At 42.9% G+C, this 24719-nt stretch overlaps 1 protein-coding gene across 1 annotated transcript in view; it reads left to right on the top strand.

Moving 5' to 3' along the window:
* The first annotated feature begins 9277 nt into the window (after nucleotides 1-9277).
* The window catches only part of CYFIP1 (cytoplasmic FMR1 interacting protein 1), a 93651-nt gene continuing 78209 nt past the window's right edge, over nucleotides 9278-24719 (top strand). Inside the window, 1 exon segment of the mRNA XM_060153137.1 lies at nucleotides 9278-9359. The gene's annotated coding sequence lies outside the window, so the exon portion shown is untranslated.

Genomic DNA, 24719 nt, shown 5'->3' with positions numbered 1-24719 from the left:
AAATCTAAAAAAAACAAAAACAAACAAAACAGAAAAAAATCAGATTTGTGGTTACTAGAGGCAGAGGCTTGGATGTAGAGCAATTAGATGAAGAGGGTCAAAAGGTACAATCTTCTAGTTATAAGATAAATCACTACTGGGGATGTAGTGTACAACATGACTATAGTTAACACTGCTGTTAACTATATTTGAGAGTAGATCCTAAAAGTTCTATCACAAGGACATTTTTTTCTTGGCAACTATATGAAGAGATGGATATTAACTATACTTACTGTGGTAATAATTTTGCAGTGCATGCATTTTAAGCCATTATGAGGTACACCTTAAACTTACATAGAGCTGTATGTCAGTTATATCTCAATAAAACTGAAAAAAATTGTCTTCCAATTCATGAACATGAGATGTCTTTTCATATATTTGTTCCTTGTTTAATTTCTTTTAGCAAAGTTTTGTGGTTTTAAGTGTACAAGACTTTGCCTTCTTCATTTAGTTTATTCCTAAGTATCTTGTTCTTTTCGATGTTATTGTAAATGGAATTGCTTTCTTAATTTCCTTTCCGGATTGTCCATTTTTAGTGTATGTAAATGCACCTGACTTTTTAATGTGTTAACGTTGTATCTTGCAACTTTGCTGAATTGTTTTATTACTTCTAACAGTTTTTTTAATGGGATCTTTAGGTTTCCTACATGTAAGATCATGTCATCTACAAACAGATAATTTTACTTCTTCCTTTTTATTTTGGATTTTTTTTTTTTTCTTGCCTAACTGCTCTGGGTAGGTCTTCCAGTACTATGGTGAACAGAAGTGGTGAAAGTGGTTTATCCTGGAGAATGTTTCCTGTTCACTTGAGAAAAATGTGTATTCTGCTGTTGTTAATTGGTGTTCTGTATATTTCTTCAGGTCCAATTGATTTCAAAAAATTATTATAAAGCTACAGTAATTATGACATACAGTAATCACAACACTGTGGTACTGGCATAAAGACAGACATACAGACCAGTGGAATAGAATAAAAAGCTCGTAAATAAACCCTCACATACATGGTCAAATGATTTTTGACCAAATAAGGAAAGGAAATAGAGTACTTTAACAATGTTCCTTTAGCATATTAATCATAGTTTAAAAAAAAATTCCTAATCTGATAATTCCAACATTCTTGCCATAGCTGAGTCTGGTTCTGATGCTTGCTCGGTCTCTTCAAACTGGTTTTTTGTTTTTTGTTTTTGCCTTTTAGTTGTTGACTAAAAGTATATATATATATATATATATATATATATATATACACACACACAGCCTAAAAGTTGAGTATTATGCTTTCTTTTGTGGACTAACTGAGGACTTCAAGTCCAGGAGGCAGCATCTCAAGTAACCCTGAGAAAAGTGCTCTGATGAGGCAAGGCGGGAGCTAGAATATATAGGAGTTTTGCAACAAAGGGCAGGTGGTCTGAACATCAAAAGATTATTGTTAATTAAAGAAAACGAGATAGATCAAGTTAAGGAATTTATCACTTTTCTATGTATGGGAAGATGCAAGACTCTGGGATTACTGAAATCATTTCGTTGATATGCACCTCGGAAGGGAGTGGCTGCCGTCTGATGGCTGCTACACGGCAGGTATTCTACGTTTCCTTCCCCAGCTCATGGAGGGTTGCAGTCGCTGAGGACGGTGACATCGTGTTACTGATGTGGCAGGCAATATTTTATTTCTCATAGTATACCTTGTAATTTTTGTTGAAAGACAAAAATGTTGTACTGGATAAAACAATCTGTGGTAAATAAGCATTTACAGATGTGGTGGTAAGGTGTGGAGGGATGGGTAGCATTCCATAGACCATGAAATATTAGTTCTCAGTCTTTTAGGGAGACTGTACCCCTGAGCTGTGAACTTCACAGCTTTCCCCCTCCTTTATGTGGGACAGGATGGCTAGAGGGGCTGGCATTATTTCCCTTCATTCAGGTTGGTTATGCTCTGACAAAGCTCCAATAAGTTACGCTTTGTTGAGGTAGTTCTCTTGAGGGCAGGCTTTGTTAAGAACAGACTGCTCTGGCATATTTCAAAATGGTTCCTTTTCCCCTCTCTCTGTTGTAATCACAAGGCAATTTTTTTTCTCTAATCCTTACTTATAAGTAACTGGTAAGCCTCCTGGAGAGCAAACACACAAAATCACAAGCACACCTGTAACAGGGATGAGTCAAATCTGACCACATGTTGGATCTGTTTCTTGTACTTTAACCTTTGCTTCCTGTTGCTTTTGTTCACTAAAAGGATACTGTCTATACACAATGGCCTGCCTCAGGGAACCCTGCCCCTCTGCCTGAATGTTAAACTAAAGCGCCTTTGTTCAGGGAAGCATCCTGACCCTGTCCACCTGTGGATGGCTGCAAGAAAGAAGAAACTAACACATCCCCTCCCCGAGGCTGGCCATTCCACGGGACATTTGAAAATCTTATGGATTTTTCCCTTTACTTCTTCATCTCCTCCCTATCTCTGTTCTATAAAAAAAACTGGCATCCAAACCCTGATAAGATGTTTTTTTGAGACATTAGTCTACGCTCTTCTCGGTCTGCTGGCTTTCAAATTAAACTCGTATTCCTTACCTCAACACCTCGTCTCCCAATTTATTGGCACGTATTGGCCTGTTGGGTGGTGAGCAGAGTGAGCTTGGACTCGGTAACACACCCATCTAAGAATGGTCCCTTCTGGAGATTTAAACTCTCAGACTTTTCCACACTGAGCCTCCAACAATTCATCAGTTTCAGTTTAGGATTCTTACCCTGATACTAGCTCCCACAGAAGTTTCTATTCATGGGTTTCTGCTTTGGTGAGTTCTGATTCTCTGGATCTCCTTGTGTGTCTCTCTGATTTATGGGTCAGCAATTTGCCCTGTGACCTCACTTCTCTAATGGATCTAAGAAGAGTTGTTGATTTTTGGCCCATTTAGTTTTTTACTTGTTAGGACACAGGGACAACTTTCAAGCTCCTGATATGCTAGATCAGAAACTGGATCTCTATAATTTCTCTCTCTTGTAGATATTTTCATTTTGTTCATATATTGATTTCCTGATTTCCTTTAGTTCTCTGTATGTGTTCCTATTTAGGTTATCAAGCTTAATCACTAAGACAATTGTTTCAAAGTGTTAGGTAAATTTGAAACCTTTCTTTAGGGTCATTTTCTGGAGATTTATTTTGTTTCTTTGAATGGATCATGCATTTGTTGAAAACTGGGCATTTGACAATCAGATACCTCTCCCAATCTTTGCGTCCTTACTCTGTGCAGGTGTCAGTCCCCTAATCAGTGCATCATGAGGGCTCAGGGTCTTCTCAGGTGGTATACATCTTCCTTGGGCCTGTGTGTGTGCTTTTCCCCCTAATTCCTCTATATACACAGCTGCTTTTCAAAATATCTTATGTCCCTAAGAGTCTCACCCTTCTTCTTCTCAGGGACTTGAGTGTTCTATTGTATTCCTCCACCCACAGTCTCTTGCCCCCCGGTGCCCACAGGTCAGAAATCCCCCTGAGGCTCTCCACGGGGCCCTGCACCACACTGCTATCATCAGCTTCCAATCTGATACCCAAACTAATCCACCATTCGCGTCAGCACTCTGAGTCAGGGGAGAAAAAACAGACCCTCCAATAGCCCCCAGAGAAGTCAGAACAGTGTAGACAACTTCCTTCCGCCGTAAGGGAGGGATCGGGAATTGACTTCCTCTCTCTGAGGTATGCTTGGGTGGGGGTGGGCAAGGGTGATCAAAAATGCCACAGAATTTTCGTTTGGAATGTTTTGAGTGCGGCTGTTTCTTGGTTGTGCATTCAGTTGGCTGCTGCAGATCCTTAACTGGTTTCTAAAGTTCTCACAAAACTACTTAGGTCGGTATGATATTTACTTGGTGTTTCTGTGGGGAAATGAGGGCCTGGAGCTTCCTACTCTTCTTTCTTCCTCACATCAACCAATATCGTCTTTTGTACCTGGTAAAATTACATGATAATTTTGAGATTCATCTATTTTGTGATATTACTTGGATCAGTCATTCCTTCCTTTTTATTACTAATGTTCCATTGTATGAATATACCACAATTTGTTTATCTACTTTCCTAATTATATACCTTGAGTTGTTTTTAGTTTTTTGCTATTATGAATGAAGTTCATTAGAATATTCATGTACAAGTCTTTTTGTAGAGATAATTTTCATTTCTCTTAGGTAAATACATAGAAGTAGGGTTACTGTACCATAACATATATGTATATCTAACTTGATAAGAGACTTCCAAAGTAGTTTCTTCTTTGAAGTGTCCTATTTTTATTGGGTTGGCATTTTATTGTTGATGTGTAGGGGTTCTTTGTATATTGTGGATACAAGTCGTTTGTCAGTTATCTGTGTAGCAAGACTGTCTTCCAGTCTGGCATTTCACTCTCTTAACATTGTCTTTAGATGAGAAGTTTAAAATTTTTTTTTGGGGGGGGGTACGCGGGCCTCTCACCGCTGTGGCCTCTCCCGTTGCGAAGCACAGGCTCCGGACACGCAGGCTCAGCGGCCACGGCTCATGGGCCCAGCCGCTCCGTGGCATGTGGGATCCTCCCGGACCGGGGCACAAACCCGTGTCCCCTGCATCAGCAGGCGGACGCTCAACCACTGAGCCACCAGGGAAGCCCGAGAAGTTTAAAATTTTTGACCAAATCATTTATCATTTTCTTTCTAAAGGTACTGACCAAAGAGGTTAATACATTTTCTGTTCTAAGACATCTTTTCCTACCTCTACACTAAGGTTGTGAAATTATTCTCTATGTTTTCTTCTAGAAACTTTAGCTTTCACATTTAGGTCTATGATCCATATCAAATTAATTTTTGTGTATGATGTGGGCAAAGGGGTCAGTTTTTTCCACATAGTTATGCAATTACTTAGCACCATTAAAAAAAGACTTCCCTTTCTCCATTGAATTACTTTGGCATCTTTATTAAAAATCAACTGACTGTAGAGGTGTGGGCTTATCTTAGTCTGTTTGGGCTGCTATAACAGAATACCATAGACAGGGTGGCTTATAAACTATAGAAATGTATTTCTCACAGAGTCTGGAGGCTGGGAAGTCCAAGAGCAAGGTGCTGGCAGATTTGGTGTCTAGTGAGAGCCCAGTTCCTGCTTCATGGACCTGTAACCTCACATAGTGGAAGAGATGAAGGCTCTCTCTGGAGTCTCTTTTCTATGTGCTCTAGTCCCATTTGTGAGGGCTCTATTCTCATTACCTAATCACCTTCCAAAGCCCTCACTTCTAAATACCAACCCATTGGGGGTTAGGTTTCAACACATGAATTTTGGGAAGACACAAACATTCAGTCTATAGCAGGGATTATTTCTTACTATTCTGTTCCATTGATTTATTTGTGCATCCTTAGCCAAGACTATGCTATTTTAATTACTGTGGCTTTGTAAAATTGGTATTACTTCTTCCTTAAATGTTTTATAGAATTCACCAGTGAAGCTATATAACCTTGGAGATTTTCTTTATAGGATGGTTTTAAATTACAGATTCAACTGTTTTCTTCTACCAATATAGGACTATTCAGATTTTCAATTTTTTTCTTGTATCATTTTTGGAAAGTCATATTTTTCAGGAAATCTATTTCTTCTGAATAAGTACATTTATTGCTATGAAGTTATTCATATAATACTTTTTATACCCTTTTATTTTGGTAAGAAACTATTGGTATCACCCTTTTTATTTCTGTTGTTGGTAATTTATGTTTTTCTAAAAACAATTTTGCTAGGGTGTAACAATTCTATTAACTTTTTTAAAAAAGCCAGTGTTTGCGGGGAGGGAGGGATTCTCTATTTTTCTTTTTTTTGAAGTATAGTTGATTTACAATATTATGTTAGTTTCAGGTGTACAGCAAAGTGACTGAGTTATCTATCTATCTCTCTCTATATATATTCTTTTTCAGATTTTTTTCATTATAGGTTATTGTAAGATATTGAATATAGATCCCTGTGCTATACAGTAAGTCCTTGTTGTTTATCTGTTTTATATGTTAGTAGTGTGTATCTGTTAATTCCAAACTCCTAATTTATTCCTGGGGGAAGGGGTGGATTTTCTTATTTGTTCATCTGTTTTCTAGTTCATTAACCTCTGGTTTTTTTTTAATATTTATTTATTTAGGCTGCACTGGGTCTTAGTTGCGGCATGCGGGATCTTCGTTGCGGCACGTGAACTCTTAGTTGCAGCATGCGGGCTTCTTAGTTGTGGCATGTGAACTCTTAGTTGCAGCATGCATGTGGGATCTAGTTCCTTGACCAGGGATCGAACCCAGGCCCCCTGCATTGGGAGAACAGAGTCTTACCCACTGGACCACCAGGGAAGTCCCTGACCTCTATTCTTATCTTTATTATTTCTTCACTTGTACTTTCTTTGGATTTAATTTGCTTCTGTTTTTCTAACATTTTTGAGGTAGAAGTTTAGATAATTGATTTTAAACTTTTCTTGTTTCTGCTATATGTATTTGGTGTACTAACTTTCTCTTTGAGCATTCATTTAGCTGCATCTCACAAATTTTGATGTTATTTTTTCATTATTTCATTAGTTCAACATATTTTCCAGTTTCCATTGTGATTTCTTCTTTGATCAAAGGAATATTTAGATGTGTATTATTTAGTTCTCTAATATTTGGGCATTTAAAAAGTTATCTTTTGTTACTTCAGTTCAATTTCGTGGTGATCAGAGAAAGTTCTGTATGATTTCAACCCTTTGAAATCTATTGAGACTTGTTTTACTTCCTAACATATGTTATATTTTGTGCATGATATTTGAAAAATTTAATTCTTCTCAGTAATACCTTGAGGATTCAGTATAAAGATTTTAAACATCTTTCATCAAATACAATGTATTCTGTATTTTGTTTTGTGAGGGTTAAGGGCAAATAGGTCAATTGCTTTTAACTTTTTTCTGCATCTTTACTTATTTTGGTGTCTGCCTGTTCTATCGATTACTAAGAGAGGGGTGTTCAATCTCTAATTACGACTGTACATTTGCCTATTTCTTCTTCTGGTTCTATCAATTTTTGCAAAGTATTTCAAAGCTTATTTGGTTGCATACACAATAAAAATTGTCACTTTTTTCTGAATTAATTGACCCATTTATGTTTACAAAATGTCCCTTTTAATTTCTGGTCACACTCCTTGTCTTGAGGTCTACTTTGAATATTTATTTATTTATTCATTTATTTATTTATTTGGCTGCGCCGTGTCTCAGTTGCGGCTCACGGGATTTTCCTTGTGGCATGCGGGATCTTTAGTTGTGGCATGCGAACTCTTAGTTGTGGCATGTGGGATCTAGTTCCCTGACCAGGGATCAAACCCGCCCCCCTGCACTGGGAGAGCAGAGTCTTAGCCACTGGACCTCCAGGGAAGTCCCTTGAGATCTACTTTGATATTAATATAGTCACCCCAACTTTCTCATGATTGGCATAGGCATGGTAGATGTTTTTTCATCTTTTAAAATTTCAACCACTTCGTGTCCTTATATTTAAAGTATGTCTCTTTTAAACAGCCTTATATTTAGGTTTTGTTTTTATCCAATGTGACAATTTCTTTGGAGTGTTTAGTTCATTTACATTTAATGTAATTACTAATATGGTTGGATTTAAGCCTAACAGCTTGCTTTTCATTACTGTTTGTCCTGTGTGCTTTTTGCTCCTCCTTTGCTGTTTTCTTCAGATTTATATCTTAGCATTCCATTTTATTTCCTCTCTTGGATTTTTTTTTTTTTTTTTTTGGCTGTGTTGGGTCTTGCTTGCTTGTCCATGGGCTTTCTCTAGTTGCCCCGAGTGGGGGCTACTCTTCGTTACAGTGCGCAAGCTTTTCACTGCGGTGGCTTCTCTTGTTCTCTTGCGGTGGGCTCTAGGCGCGTGGGCTTCAGTATCTGTGGCTCGAGGGCTCTAGAGCGCAGGCTGAGTAGTTGTGGTGCATGGGCTTAGTTGCTCCACAGCATGTGGGATCTTCCCGGCTCAGGGCTCGAACCTGTGTCCCCTGCATTGGTAGGCAGATTCTTAACCACTGCGCCACCAGGGAAGCCCGGATATTTTTTAATTGCTTACTTTTATTAATTGCTCTAGGGATTATGATATTTAAAAATTATCATAATATACCTTGAATTTGTATTTCAGCACTTCACCTACAGTATAAAAAAACAGGAAAACAAACAAAAACAAACAAAAAAACCCAACCCTTCGGAATCTAACTTTGAGACTCAGCCCTGGGCAGAGAGATGCAATATTTCTGCTGATTGAAAATGTGTGGGCTGGCTGGGAACCAGAAAGTCACTCAAAACCCATGTTTTGCAGGAGTGTGAGGGACCTCCAGGAGCTTCTAGAAAAAGTGGTCTCTGAATATTTAGACAACTGATAGATTCTGGTTTAGTCAGGATCCATTTTCTGCAACTTTTTGAATCATCTGGGGGACAGCCAGGAGGTAATCAAACTTCTTGTGGTTTTCAGTACCCGCTGCCCATCTTTATTGCTCTCCCTTACAACTCGGCGGGGGGCGGGGAGAGTGTAGTTTAGGGAAATTTTTCTCCTAAGCATGTTTGTGACAAGCTCACTCCACTCGGCGATTCCATAAGACGTGTTATTTGGCCTCTCAAGATTGTGTTTTGGGGCTAGTTCGTCAGGACTTCTTGTCAGCCATTCCCACAAGCCTGCGCACGCCCTTGCCCCCAGCTCAGAGGGGAGATGCGATCACTGCAGGGGCCAAACCGGGTCATTTTCTCCCAGCTGGCTCGGTTCCGGCGGCGTGTCCCAGTCGCACCCGTCTCCAGCCCGCGGAGCGCAGGTGTGCGCACCTCCTCCCTGGCTGTGGGGCGCCAGGCCAGCCTGCCTGGGTGTCCCCCCAAGTCTTTTCTGCAGCTCATCTCACCCGCCGCCCTGACCCTGTGGAGCCCCGGGACAGGGTGCGCACCCCCCGCTCTTTTTACGGCCCAAAGCGGGCAGCTTCCACGGGGAAGCGCCCCCCCTCCCACCGCCCCCGCGGTCCCAGGTAGAGCTGAGGTCGCCGAAGCCGGCAGGTGGCCCTGGAGGCTCTCTCCCTGGGGAGCATTTTCTGCGGCCGGAGGGGAGCGCGGCCCGGCATACTGCCGGACTGCGGAGTCGGGGGAGGGAGCTAGGCATGGAGGAGCGGATGGACTGGGCTGGAGAAGAAGCGCGGAGGGAGGAGCGCTGGGAGGAAGGGGCCGAGCCGGGAGAGCCCCCGCCCCGGGAGGAAGGGGAGGAGGCCGGGTGTTTCCTGGAGCATTCCCGACCCGCCTCGGTGACTCATTCGGCCGGGAGACTCCCAGGGCCCGCCCGGGACCCCAGAGCCGCCGCCGCGGACCAAGGTGAGGAACGCTGCCGCTTCCGCCCCACCCCGCCGCCCAGGTGGGATCGGGACCTCGCTCGAAACCCGGCCGGGAGGGAGCTGGAAGGCGGCGGTGCCGGGCCGGGGCCCCGCGAGCGGCCGGGACTTGGACCTCGGCCGCGCGGCCTCCCCGGCTGCGCCGCCTCCCAGGATGGCCCTGGCCACCGCGCTCCGGCCCGGGAGTCGCGGACCCCTGCCCCAGCGCCCCCGGCACGTGGCGAAACTCCAGTGGGGACGGGGTACATTGGGGTTTTGCAGTTATTGTTGGAAAGCAAGGAGCAGGCGGTTTACGCTGAGGTCGTGCTTTGTGCCCCTCTCTGAGGGAAGGAGGGAGACTCTGGCCGAGCGAGACCATTTTGCAGATTCTTGGAGAGAGGAGTTTGGGGCTTTGTTAAGGAGCCGAGATTGTTACTTGGGCAGCGCGGTTCAGTATAGCCAGACTAAATTGTCTATTTCAAGCCTGAAATGCGTGCTCCTAATTCTCAGCGCTTGGTGGGCGGGAGAAAAGGGCGGAAGAGTAATTTGGCAATGGGGGCTTAAGGAGCGTTTTCTAAGCCGAGAGAGGTGTCCGGACCACGTCCACTCTAGTGTCAGGTCTGAACGGCATGATAGCGTTGCTTATGAAGCCCCGTGTTGGACGGTCTGCGCTTCTGTGGGAGACCTGGGAGTTTCCCTTTACAGGAGAGGAGGGTGCTGTGCGCCTCGCCGCACAGTGCTTGGCCGAAGCTGGTGAGCCGGGTGGTATTTCTTGGCCGTTACCGACGTGATTCCGTCAATGATCCGTGATTGAATCAGCAGTGATTCCCCTTGCCTAGCTCAGGTTGCCGTTCTTGACAGCTCACCAGCGGCTGCAGCGGCTCTGGGCTCGTGCTGGAAGATCCTGCCCGGGCCGCTCGGCTGGGGCGCCGGCCTGTGGCGGTGCGCGCCGGTGCCTGCCGTCCCTTCTCCCTGAAGGCCCTTCGAGGTTTTCGGAGTAAAGCGCAGATCTACACGCACGGAGCTCGAAGAAAACATTCAGGGCCACGGCAGGTTTGCGTTTGTGGGAATTCAGTTAGGAAGGTGGTGCCAACGCTGCCTTCGCGCAGCGGCATCATCTCTGTGCCAGAGGCGAACCGGGGAAATGTGGTGGCAGACATTTCCTGTATTAATACATACATTTGTGTGCTCATAGGTCGCCCAAGAAGAGCTACCCCCCAAGTGTTTTTGTTTTGTATGTGTGTTTACTTAGATTTATTTTTAAGTTTACACATAGTAAGATTCACTTTGTGGGGTACAGTTCAGTGAGTTTTAACAAATGCTTAGTGTAGTGTGACTCCCACCACAGTCAAGATACAGAACAGTTTTATCACCCCGCTGAACTCCTTCTTCCTGTTCCTTTGTAGGCAATCCCATTCCCAACTCCTGACCCCTGATCTGTTCTCCATTCCTACAGTTTTGCTTTTTCCAGAATGTCATATGTAGTTTTTGAGTCTGGTTAGTTCACTTAGCATAATGCGTTTGCGATTCATCCATACTCTAGTTTGTCCCTGGGGTAAAGACATTAAAGTTTAGAACTTGTACCACTAGGGTACAACCTGAGCCATTCAAATAACACTTTTGAGTCATGAGAAAAATTACAGAACTTCAGCTTATTAAAAAATTCAAACAGTACTCAGCTACATATACTAAAAGTGAAATTCCCTCAGTACTTCTATCTTGATATGTAGCCTTTTCTGTGCATACACATAGGTTTTGTTTGTGTGTGTTCTTTTTGTAACGTAATGCGATTATACTGCATGTAGCATCATACCTTTTCACTTAATGATCTCGGATTATTTAAAGATGTTGGAAATCTTAACGTGTTGGCACATACAGTATATATACCCATGGATAGCCTTCATTCCTTTTAATGGCTGTATATAGTGTAGCTGCATTACAATTTATTTAATCAACCACCTGTTAATTGACATTGTTATTTTACTTTTGTCACCCCCATAGTCAATGCTTGTGTGTATATCTTTATGTATATACTCAAGTTTATCGTTCTGGAAGTAAATTAGGGTCTAAATAATAGCTAACATTCCTTGAGTACTTACTTTGCTCCAGCATCGTTCTAAGCCAGGGCTACTTTTCCTGTAAAGGTCCAGATAGTGACTACTTACAACTTTGCAGGCCGTATGGTCTCTGTCACAGCCTCCCCAGTTGCACTGTTGCAGCAGAAGTCGGCACAGTCTGTAATGAATGAGTATGGCTGTGCCCCAGTAGGACTTTGCTTGTAGAAGCAGACCACGGGCTGTAGTTTGCTAACTCCTGAGTGCTCTACATACTAATTATTCTCACGACCCTCAGAGGTGGGTGCAATTATTACTCCCACTTTATGGATGAGGAAACTGACCAAGAGGTGAAGTATGTGCCTAAAGTTACATGCCTGGTAAGTGGCAGAGCCAGACTTTGAATCCAGCCGTCTGACTGCACACTCATAAGTTAAAAATTAGAAAGAAACACGGGCTTCCTTGGTGGCGCAGTGGTTGAGAGTCCGCCTGCCGATGCAGGGGACACGGCTTCGTGCCCCGGTCTGGGAAGATCCCACATGCTGCGGAGCGGCTGGGCCCGTGAGCCATGGCCGCTGAGCCTGCGCATCCGGAGCCTGTGCTCCGCAACGGGAGAGGCCACAACAGTGAGAGGCCCGTGTACCGCAAAAAAAAAAGAAATTAGAAAGAAGCTGTCAGTAATGCCTTCTGCAAAATGTTAGACCCTAGGACCTGACCCTCACACACCTATTGAATCACTTACCTGCGATTTTTTGAAGGCACTGTGCTTGCTCAGGTACCACTCCAGGAGCACCTGCCTCCACTCCCCAGGTGGGCCAGTGTTCCCTCAGTCTGTGTGACAGTCTGTGTCCTGGCTTTTGATCTGCGTTTCACTAGCACCGGTTTATAGAGGGGTCAGCTCAGTCAGTGCCTGGGGTTGCCCACTAGCCAGTGGGAAGAAAGATACATTTTGGCAGGTGTGATCAAGTTGGGTCTTGGCAAATCTACTGCTTTGACTGTTGTTGATGTCTGCTATGTGTTCACCTGAGCCCCGGTGGGTATGTTGCTTGGACTACCTTCGACCATTTTTCTTCTTTGGTATCATGGGAAAAGCACCTATTAGGTTGTGATGAAGATCAAATGAGGTGTAATATATATAGGAAATGTACTGTATAAGGGGCTGTTACTATTCGTGCTATGTTTTCTAAAGCTTTTATATAACTAACCAGTCCTAGCTACTCATTGTTTTTGCAACCAAAATAAGTATAGCATGGGTTAACCACATCCATGTAATTTAAAAACTTTATTTTAGCCAGGGCAGTAAGGTCAGAAAAATAAATAAAAGGCAGATTGGAAAGAGAAAATAAAATTGTCCCTTTTTGCAGGTGGTATCTACATAGAAAATCCAAGGAATCTATGAAAAAACTATTAGAACTAGTAGGTGAAGTTTAACAAGGTCACAAAATGCAGTCAACACATGTAAGTCAGTCTTATTCTATATACAAGCAATGTGCAATTAGAAAGTGAAATTTTAAAAAATACCATTTTCAGCAGCTTCAAAAAATCAAATACTTACATATAAATTTAATAAACCACATGCAGGATCTATATGCTGAAAACTACAAAATGCTGATGAATGAATCAAAGATCATGTAAATAAATGGAGAGGCACATTGTGGTCATGGGTTGGAACACTCAACATAGTAAAGATGTCAGTTCTCTCCAAATTGATCTATAGATTTAACACAATTCCAATCAAATACTGCAGCAAAAAAATATTTTAACTTTATTGATGTATAATGTACATACTATAAAATTTACCTACTTCAAGTGGGCAGTGATTTTTAGTAGATTTACGGAGTTGGGCAGCAGCACCATAACCCAGTTTTGGAACATACGGATCTCACCCCAGTAAGATCGCTCATGACTTTTCACAGTTAATCCCCATTCGTAGGCCCTATTCCAGCTAATCACTAATTTGCTTTCTTTTATAGATTTGCCGTTTCTGGACATTTAACATAAACGAAAGTGTACAATTTGTGGGCTTTATGTGTGGCTTCCTTCACTTAGCATAATGTTTTTGGAGTTTATCCCTGTTCTAGTATGTACCAGCATTTCATTCCTTTTTGTTGCATTGTATTCCATTGTATGGATATATCACGTTTTGTTTAACCATTCATTAGATCCATTTTTTGCCTGTTACGAATAATTACTGCTATGAAGACTCATGTACAAGTCTTTACGTGGGCATATGTTATAATGTCTTTTGGATAGAAATCTAGAAGTGTTCTTGCTGGGTCATAAGATATTTTTGTTTATTAGAAGTCTCAGGAGGATGTTTTTTTGTGTGTGTGTGTGTGTGTGGTATGTGGGCCTCTCAGTGTTGTGGCCTCTCCCGTTGCGGAGCACAGGCTCCGGACGCGCAGGCCCAGCGACCATGGCTCACGGACCCAGCCGCTCCGCGGCATGTGGGATCCTCCGGACCGGGGCACGAACCCGTGTCCCCTGCATCGGCAGGCGAACTCCCAACCACTTGTGCCACCAGGGAAGCCCAGGAGGATGTTTTTATAGATAAAAGACAAACTGACTCTAAAATTTATATGAAGGGGAAAATAAACTGGAATATCTGAAAAAAATGATTCAAAAATAAATTAGGGAAATCACCTTGCCTGATTTTTTTTTACTATAATAAAATATAAATAACCCAAAATTTACCATTTTAACCATTTTAAGTGTACAGTTTAGTAGCATTAAGTTGTATAGCCATTACCACTATCCATCCCCTAAACTTTTTCTTCATCCCAAACTGAACCTCTGCACTTATTTATTTCTTTATTTTCTTGAAGTATGGTTGATGTACGTTTCAGGTGTACAGCAAAGTGATTCCGTTTTGTATATATACATATATATACACATACATATACATACATACACACATATCTGTTCTTTTTCAGATCTTTTCCATTATAGGTTATTATAAGATATTGAATATAGTTCCCTGTGTTATACAGTAGGTCCTTGTTAATCTATTTTATATATAATAGTATCTGTTAATCTCAAATTCCCAATTTATCCCTCCCCCCACTTCCCCTTTGGTAACCATAAGTTTGTTTTCTATGTCTGTGTCTGCACCCACTTAAACACTAACTCCCCATTCCCTTATTCCTCCAGCTCTTGGTAGCAACCATTCTACTTCCTGTCTATGAACATGACTATTCCAGACACCAATTAAGCATTGCTATGAACATGGTAATTCAATGTTTAATTTCTTTGAGCAGTTGTCATACTGTTTTCCATAGCAGCTTCGCCAGCCTTTATGTGTACCAACAATGCACAAGGGTTCCAGTTTCTTCACATCCTCACCAACACTTGTTATTTTCTGGTGTTTTTTTTTTTTTTTTTTTTAAATAATAACCACCCTAATGGGTGAGAAGTAGTATCTCATTCTGGTTTTGATTTGCATTTCCCTAATGCTTAATGGTGTCAATCATCTCTTCATGTACTTATTTGCCATTTGTGTATCTTCTTTACAGAAATGTCTATTCAAATCCTTTGTCCATTTTTTAATCATGTTGTTTGTTTTTTTTAGTGTTGAGTTGTAGGAATTCTTTAATATATTTTGGATAACAATCCCTTATCAGATATATGATTTGCAAATATTTTCTCCCATTCTGTGGGTTATCTTTTCATTCTCTTGTCCTTGGGTGCACAAAGGTTTTTAATTTTCATGTCCAGTTTATCTACTTTTTCTTTTGTTGCTAGTGCTTTTGGTGTCATATCCAAGAAATCATTGCCAAATCCAGTGTCATGAAGATTTTCTCATATGTTTTCTTCTAAGAGTTTTATAATTTTAGCTCTTCTGTTTAGCTTTTTGGTTCATTTGAGTTAATTTTGCATATATAGTATAAGGTGATGGTCCAATTTAATTCTTTTGCATGTGGATATCCAGTTTTCCCAGCACCATTTGTTAAAAAGACTGTCCTTTCTTCAGTGAATGGTCTTGACACCCTTCTTGAAAATCATTTGACCATATATACAAGGGTTTATTTCTGGGCTCTTTATTGTTTCATTGGTCAATGTGTCAGTCTTTATGCCAGTACCACACTATTTTGATTACTGTAGCTTTATAGTAAGTTTTGAAATCAGTAAATGTGAGACCTCCAGCTTTGTTGTTCTTTTTCAAGATTGTTTTTGCTGTTCTGGGTCTTTTGAGATTCCATGTTAATCAAGGTGGGTTTTTCTATTTTTGCAAAAAATGCTTTTGGAATTTTGAAGGGGGTTACATTGAATCAGTAGATGGCTTTGGATTATATTGTAAATTTTCTTTCTTTTTTTTTTTTGCCTGCCCCGTGTGGCTTGCAGGATCTTAGTTCCCTGACTAGGGATCAAACCCAGGCCGATGGCAGTGAGAGTGTGGAGTCCTAACCACTGGACTGCCAGGGAATTCCCTATATTGTCATCTTAATAATATTAAGTCTTCCAGTTCATGAACATGGAATATCTTTCCGTTTGTGTCTTTAATTTCTTTCAGCAGTGTTTTGTGATTTTTAAAATTTATTTATTTTGGCTGTGCCGGGTCTTATTTGCAGCATGCAGATCTTCGTTGCGGCATGCATGCGGGACCTAGTTCCCTGACCAGGGATCGAACCCAGACCCCCTGCATTGGGAGCACAGAGTCTTAACCACTGGACCACCAGGGAAGTCTGTGTTTTGTAATTTTTAGTGTATGAATCATTCACCTCCTTGGTTAAATTTATTCTTTTTTTTTTTTTTTTGGTTGCGTCGGGTCTTCATTGTGGCGTGTGGGTTTTCCTTTTCTAGTTGCGGCTCACGGGCTCCGGAGACCCTGGACTCTGTAGTTTGCAGCACATGGGCTCTCTCGTCGAGGCCTGCGAGCTCAATAGTTGTGGCGCCCAGGCTTAGTTGCCCCGCGGCATGTGGGATCTTAGTTCCCCAACCAGGGCTCGAAACCGTGTCCCCTGCTTTGGAAGGTGGATTCTTTACCACTGGACCACCAGGGAAGTTCCTAAATTTATGCTTAAGTTTTTTTTTCTTTTTGATGCTATTGTAAATGGAATTGTTTTCTTAATATTCTTTTTGGAATATTCATTGCTAATGTATAGAAATGCAGCTGATTTTTATGTGTTGCTTTTGTATCCTGCAGCTTTGCTTAATTCATTTATTAGCTGTAACAGGTTTTTTTGTGGTTTTTTAGGATTTTCTACATATAAGATCATGTTCTCTGTGGTTTCATGTATTCTGAGGTTGTTTCATCAGGTGAATATGTTAATAGTTGTTACATCTCACTGGTGGAGTGACCATTTTGTCATAATGTTTCTAGTGACAATTTTTGTTTTCAAGTCTATATTTTGTCTAATATTTATCTAATATTAGTATAGCTACTTCTGGCCACTTTTGGTTTCTCTTTGCACGTTATATCTTTTCCCATCCTTTTCGTTTCACCCTCCCTGTATCTTTGAATTTAAAATTTGTCTCACAGCATGTTTTTTTAATCCATTCTATCAATGTCTGCCTTTTGATTGTCTATTCCATTTACACATAATGCAGATAACTTATATGGTAGGATTTACATTTGCCATTTTGTTATTTGTTCTTTTTATATCTGGAGACCCTTTGGCTATAAGTGAGGGGCTTAGGGACAGAGCTTACACTCTGTAGGAGCCAGTAGAGAACATAGCACCATGAATGGGGCTCAAACATGGCAACTCTGGCCTGAATTCAGGCTATCTAATAAGATTTTAGAGCACTCCAGGGATAAGATTTGCATTTATATGAACTTACTGTGTTAAAGCCCTCTCAGAACATGGTCTCAAGAACATAGGGATGTGTTTTTTACCTTTGTGTTGGTCTGAGCCTGGTGTGCACTTGTGCTCTTCAGCAGAAGCTCGTTGAGCATTCATTTACCTGGCTGTGCCCCCATCCAACTTCATGACTGCCTCACCTCCACACAAGGCTGTGGGGACAGAATTCACAGGCCTTGAACTGTGGCTTTCACATTTTTTAGTTGTGAATAAGACAATTGGACAGTGATAGCTACTGTGACTTTTGAAACAAACATATTTGTGATTTGTATTTATATCTCAGATACTTCACTCGCCAAGGTTGTCAGGCCCTGTTCTTCACTCTCTCTTGGGGGAGTTTTGTTCCACAGGAGAGAACAACCAATGCCTAGAGAGCAGTGAGTTTCATCTTGGAACCTGATTTGACAGCCAGAATTTTACATTCAGAGTTAGCATGGCCATTCCTTGTGCCTGTGTTGTCCTGGCCAGGACTGGGGTGGCAGGGGGAGGGTGGGCGATGATTCATCCTTGAAGATACTCACAGAAGAAGGTACACTTTGCTCTGAAGAACCACACCGCCCCAAGTCAGAAGTGGTGATGAGGATTTGCATTATATTTAAATCCCTATCTAAAGCTTGACCTACTCAAGCTGTTCCATTTGAAAGAATTTTCGTCCTTTTCCACAAATGCTGCTTGGAAGGACCAGTCTGCATAAAACCAACGAGCTTTAAAACCGCCTGGACTCTTGACTGATTGGGGTTGTCTGTCCCCAGGGGTCATGGAATAACTAAGTGTGTTAAATCAAGCAGACCTGTGCACGTGCATGATAATTTCACAGATTCTGGAGAGTAAAGTTTTGCTCCTGCCCTGGAGACCACACTGATAAGGATTTTGTACATGCAAGTTGGGTTTCTTCCTTTGCTTTGATTGAGGTGGGGGTGTGTGTATTAGTCAGAATTCTCCAGAGAAACAGAACCAATAGGGTATGTTTATATATAGAGAGAGATTTATTTTAAGGAATTGGCTCACGTGACCATGGAGGCTGGCAATTCTGAATTCAGAGTAGGCAGGCTGAGACCCAGGAAGAGTTGATGTTGCAGCTTGAGTCCAAAGGCCCTCTGGGGGCAGAATTCAAATCCAAAGAGGACCTCGGTTTTTTCTCTTAAGGTCTTCAACTGTTTGGAAGAGGCCCACCCACACTATGGAGGGTCATCGGCTTTACTCAGAGTGTGCCCATTTAAATGTAAATCACACCTAAGAAATATCTGCACAGCAACATCTAGACTAATGTTTGACCAAAAACTGGATTATACCATAGCATAGTCAAGGTGACACATAGAATTAATCATCATAGGGGGTAGTTTTTCTTTTGTATTTTAATTTGCATTTTAGGTAGTTGCCTCCTCCAACAAAGATTGGCTTCAAGGTAAGCCCCATGCAAAGGGTGGAAAGGGATTTGGGGGGGATCCCTGCCCTCTGGAACTGCCAGCTGAGCCAGGGAAGAATCAACACTGCCTACCCTCCCTCCACCAGGAAGAGGGAACACATCCTTCCACATGTCACTGCCAGACCTTGCACACAAGCACTGAGAGGCTGTGACCCTCTCAGTGGCCACAGATGGCCCCAGGTAGACCAGAGGTGGATACAGCAGAGTTAGTTCACTCCGGGAAGCCTCTGCCAGGATGGCCAAGGTCTGGGGCAGCTGCCATGGAAGATGTGACTTTCTGCCCTGCAATTCTGTGTTGACTCTGGAAGGGCTCTTGAGAAGCTCCTGGAACTCTCAGTTGTCTTGATTCTGCCTTGAGGTCAAGGCAGGAGGAAAAATGTGCTGTATTATAGGGCCTCTGGGGTGTGACTCAGCCTAGGGGTCCCCCCAGACTGGGGCAGAGGCAGCCCGGGTGCTGCGGCGCTGTGGGCCTCGGCGCGCCGTGCGGAGACAGCCGTGCGTGCCCTTCCTGCGGACTCCGAGCGTGAAAGGCTCGAGTTCTCCTGAACTCGAGTTTTCCTGAAGGTCGGGTGCATTTCGGCAGATTAGCCCCCGTTGTGTTTTGCGCGGGCGTGTTTAGGGAACTCTGTGCCTCCGCAGCCTGTGATTGGCTTTACAGCGACTGGGGGCGTGCAGCGCGCTGGACAGTCCCCCCCCCCCGCCCCCCGGCTCTCCCCGAGGGCCCAGCTTCCGCCCGCTGGGGAGACGCGCGTAGCAGTCCATTCCAGGTCCCCTAGCCGCGGTCGGGCCAGGCTGCCTTCACACTCCTGCACGGCTCTCCGGGCCTTACAGCCGGCCGGTTCCCTGCCTTTTCCCGGCCTTCTGCCCCTTCTGTCCCCTCAGCCAGCAGCTCCCAGGAAGGGGTGGGGGAGGGCAGCGCCCACCCAACGCACCACGGTCCCAGCGGCAGCCCGAGCTGATGCTTCCCAGCTTCCGAGCGCCTCAGGTTGCTTGAAGAAGTTAATTATGTGCACTTATCAGTATTTCTCCTTTCATCTTTTATCTGCTTCTTTGTTAGCTCCCCACCCCCCCACCCCCCCACCCCCGTCCACACACACACACACACACACACACACACACACACACACACACACACACACACACACACACACACACACACACACACACACACACACACACACACACGGGCAGAGGTGATTTTGGGAATCGCAGCATTTCAGGGCCCAGTCATTGTCGACTGCTCACTTCATCCCTAAAAGGTCTCCTTGCGTGTGCCCTGGTGGGTGTCTCTGTCCACACGCGCTGGATAAGGCATGAAGTGCGCACAGTCTGTAATAGCTAGAGAGCTTGAAAAGATGCGGGAGGCAGCCCTGAATTTGCCGGTTGGTTGTGGCGGCCTTGTGCCAGTTGTAGAACTCCCCATGCCACACTTTGGGGCCAGGCTGGTGAACTGTAGTGGGCCTGCGCTTGCCTGGGGCCGCAGGTCCTCCTGCCTTTCTGCGTGCCTGGCATCTTTGCAGGAACGAACCCTTTTGAAAGGTTTGTATGTTAGCTAGGGCTCCTGCATCAAGGTACCACAGACTGAGGGGCTTAAACAGCGGATATTTATTTCCTTGCGGTTCTGGAGGCTGGAAGTCCAAGATCAGGGTGTCAGCAGCGTTGGTTCTTTCTGAGGCCTCTGTCCTTGGTGTGTAGATGGCCACTTTCCTACTGTGTCTTCACATGGTCTTCCTTCTGTGCCTGTGTGTGTCCTGATCTCCCCTTCTCGTAAAGGGCACCAGTCACATTGGATTAGGACCCACCCTATGACCTCATTTTACTAATTACCTCTGTACATCTCCAAATGTAGTCAGTCTGAGGTACTAAGAGTTGGGACCTGGAAGGGGGACGCAATTCAGCCCCTAGCAGTTCATTTAGTTACAGTGATGAGGTGCCTGTGAGCCATTGGTTCTTGCTGCTCCTTGAGGACCTGGCAAGGAGGCGGGAGAAGGTGTGTAGCTATCAGGGAGGCTTAGTTCCTCGTCCTCGTGAGGCAGAAATACAGACACTCCAGCGTTTTCTTCTATCGCTTCAAAGGATTATATGGTCCACCCTGTGTCGGAGACTACTGCCCTAAAACGTTTTCTCAAAGTGTGGGCCGGAGACTCCAACCTCAGAATCAAGGGGTGTGTGTGGGCCGGGCATTAAACATGCAGGTGCCCACGGCACTCAGCTCCACCAAGTCAGGACAAGGTGTGAGAGAGCATTTGCGCCGATCTCTGGTGATTGTCCGTTTCAGTTACAGCCAGCTCATACCCCTGGGGTGCTGGGCAGCAGGAGCCCACTTTCAGGATTTTATGGTACTCTGAATAAAGCACAGGCAGACATCATTTAATTGATCTTTGCTTTCTTGCACTTCACAGATAGTACATTTTTTACAAATTGCAAGTTTGTGGTAACCCTACATCAAGCAAGTCTGTTGGTGCCATTTTTCCTTCAGCATTTGCTAACTTCATGTCTTTGTGTCACATGTTGGTAATTCTTGCAATATTTTAAACTTTTAAATTATTTTTATATTTGGTATGGTGATCTATGGTCAGTGATCTTTGATGTTACTATGACTTGCTGCAGGCTCAGGTGATGGTTAGCATTTTTTAGCAACAACAGTTTTTAATTAAGGTATGCACATTGTATTTGTTTTTTGAAGAGTTGATAGCCATTATTTAGTCTCTCGATGCCAAGTAATTCTGAGCCGCTTTTACATTACCACAATGGCATGCTTTTCAAAACACATTTCTAGCACCCTTATTGTTTTCCCTCCAGTATTGTCATCAAATACTCCTGGTTGACATTCCTATGGGACTCTTGGCCTGTCGTCTCTGCTATCACACATTATTTCCAACTCAAAAGCAATACTAAAATACAGTGAATTTCCAGTCTTGACAAATACCAGTGTCAAAAATACAGTCTTGAATTTCTTGTGCACAATGTTAAATAAAAATATTCTACTATTTACCTAAAAGCATGGCAGAGTTTGAATGGTGGCAAAAGGGATATGGGACATTTGGGGCAGCAGCAGCATGAATCAATCACATAGTAGAGAATGATAATAAAAACACTAGCTGGTAGTTATTAAGCACTTTTGTGTATTCGCCACTGTTATTTAGACCAAGTCTGTACATTGTTTTTTTCTTTTTTTGCGGTACGCGGGCCTCTCACTGTTGTGGCCTCTCCCATTGCGGAGCACACGCGCAGGCTCAGTGGCCATGGCTCACGGGCCTAGCTGCTCCACGGCATGTGGGATCTTCCCGGACCGGGGCACGAACCCGTGTCCCCTACATCGGCAGGCGGACTCTCAACCACTGTGCCACCAGGGAAGCCCTGTACCTTGTTTTTAAGAAATAATGCTATTGCACACTTAATAGACTACAGTATAGTGTAAACATAACTTTATATGGTCTGGGAAACCAAAAACCTTTATTTGCTTTATTGTGATGGTCTGTAACTGAACCTGCAGTATTGCTGAGGTATGCGTGTACTCACCCTATCAGCTTTGTAGTAGCCTGAAAATGTTTGTTTGCAAAAACTCTTACCTCTTGATGACTTTTTAATTACCATGGGGGCGGGGGTGGGGGGGAAAAGATGTAGACAATTAGAACTATTCAGGAAGGAACTTTAAATAGGTGGCCTTTGGGCCTGGTGGCTGCAGGCAGAGCTACTAGCTGCTGCCTAACCCCCAATCACTGACAAGGCAGTGATTACACATTTTAGCTCAGCCTGAAACCTGAAATCTCACATATATGTATATTAAACTGTTCGTTGTGGGCAATTCCTTAATGTGCAGAGGCACGGAAAATATTGAATAGTGTATGAACCCTCAACAGTGGTCTGGGCTCACCTGTAACCCCTGCCCACACTGTGCTGTTGTGAAGCAAGTCCCAGGAGCACTGTCTCACCTGAGTCATAAACAAACACTTCATTCAGTACATGTCTCCAAGAGAGAGGAGTTCTACTTAAAAACATGAATGCTCTTGGAGTTTTGCTGCTTTTTTCTGGGCCAGAGGTGGAAATGGTTTTGCGTTTTTAAAGACCTCTCGCTATTTTGTGTAAGCTGGTTTCTTCAGATCCTAAAAATCTGGGAAGTGTAAAATTATTAAGTAATTGAAGCTAAACATTTGGAGTGTATATATATTTTAAACAAAGCCCACCATTCTGCAGTGGTCTGAAGCATTTGATTATAGAACGAAAATGATCACTGCTGAGGGCTGATTTGCCTGAGGACGCGTGGTCCCTGGCCCAGATCTCCGATAGGTCTGTCAGAAGCTTTCTTTAGGAGTGTAGGACTCTGGGCAGACAACAGGGATTTCCAAGGCAGTTGATCTGATCGGAAAGATGCGTTTCACTCTGTGGTGGACGCAGGTGTGTAACCTGCTCTGCGTCACAGCAGTGAGGCTCACCGAAACACCTGCAGTCACGGACGCATCTGTTTTCAACGTTTTTCATTCCCTTTCCCTTATGTTCACAAAAAGTTTTCAGAGAGATATTCCATTTTTTACTCTTTTTAAATAATTTCAACCTTACAAAAATTGCAAAAATAAAAATAATACAAAGAACACACGACAAAACTCTTTTACATCAATTTGAGGCCCTTCATCCCCCAGTGCCTGTGTGTATTTCCTAAGGATAAGGATATTCTCTTACATACCCACAGAACAATGACCAACCCTGGCCCTTTATAGAAAATGTTTGCTAATCCCTGTCCTAGAGAATCCATTGCACATATTAATGTGCAAGAATTTTCCTCACAGTTTACAATAAGAAACACCCCGTTATAGGGAGCTTCAGGAGATAGCACACAGACTAGTTCATTCGCTCAGTGGAATAGTACGCATCTGTCAAAACAGCACTTCAGGGCAGCATGTGACAGTGTGTGGATGCCTCTTAGTAATAGCAGTGAAAAAAGTGCGTCAGGCAATTACGTATATTGATAGCATAATATCCCTTTTATAAAGACTGAATTTTAAAAGTGCCTTTTTGAAAATATGTATAGATGAGGTGCAGCTTGTACAAAAGAAGGCAGGGGATTGATGCCCAGGTGGAATTTGCAGGACCCTGGCTTTTGTTGTGGACAGGTGGTTCACCTGTCTTTATGGCATCATTTTAACATAACAAGGTGAGAACGGGCCAGGGTCTAGGAACTATTATGCATCTGAGGTCCAACAAAAAAATTCCTAACATCAATCAGTTACTGAACTTTTTATGGATCTCAATATTACTTTTAAGTTAATTCTTTGAGATTACCTGCTGCCTCAGAACTGTTTCTCAGATGGGCGATTGTTTGACTTCTGACAGAGGGTCAGCAGTTTGCTCAGGCGGGGGCTGTGCATTAGAAACTGCTCCCTTCCCTGGTTGGGGCTGGCACAGTTCTTCCTACTTGGTACATTTATAAGGGAAAGAGGGAATTCCAAAGGCAAAAGGCTGAAAAGTTGATATGGTAAAAATTTTAAACTGAGGTTTCAAAGAAAAAAGTAAGTGACATAAGAAGGCAAGTAGTGTGACCTGGGAAAATTTTTTGTAGCAACTTTCACACAGTTTTAATGTCTAATAAAGTTTAATAATAAAGTTTAATGTCTAATAAAGCAACTTTCACACAGTTTTACTGTCTAATAAAGAGGTATAGTTGAGTACTTGACATTGATGAGGAAAATACCGAGATTTCAAAGGACAAAATAACAAGAAAACAAACCAAGCTGGCAAGTCACAAAAGAAAGAAAAAAAAGGGTTACTGTATAAAAATTTGTTCAACTTTAATAAGAATAAAAGTAATGCAAATTAAAAGAACATTTAGATGCGGTTCCACTTATTAAATTGTAAAAATGCAAGTGATCCCTGGATGTTGTGATGAGGTGCCATGCTGGTGTCTGTGGGACCCTGTGGGAGGGCACCTCACCTGAATCCACCTGTAACTTTTTAAAAATTGAGAAATAATTGACATACATTATGTTAGTTTCAGATATAATGATTTGATATCTGGATATATTGTGAAACGATCACCACAGCATGTCTGGTTAACATTCATCACTTTACATAGTCACAAAAATTTT

Source organism: Lagenorhynchus albirostris, chromosome 6 (assembly GCF_949774975.1).
Source record: "Lagenorhynchus albirostris chromosome 6, mLagAlb1.1, whole genome shotgun sequence".
Classification (NCBI taxonomy): domain Eukaryota; kingdom Metazoa; phylum Chordata; class Mammalia; order Artiodactyla; family Delphinidae; genus Lagenorhynchus; species Lagenorhynchus albirostris.
This window is presented reverse-complemented; position numbering and strand designations above follow the sequence as displayed.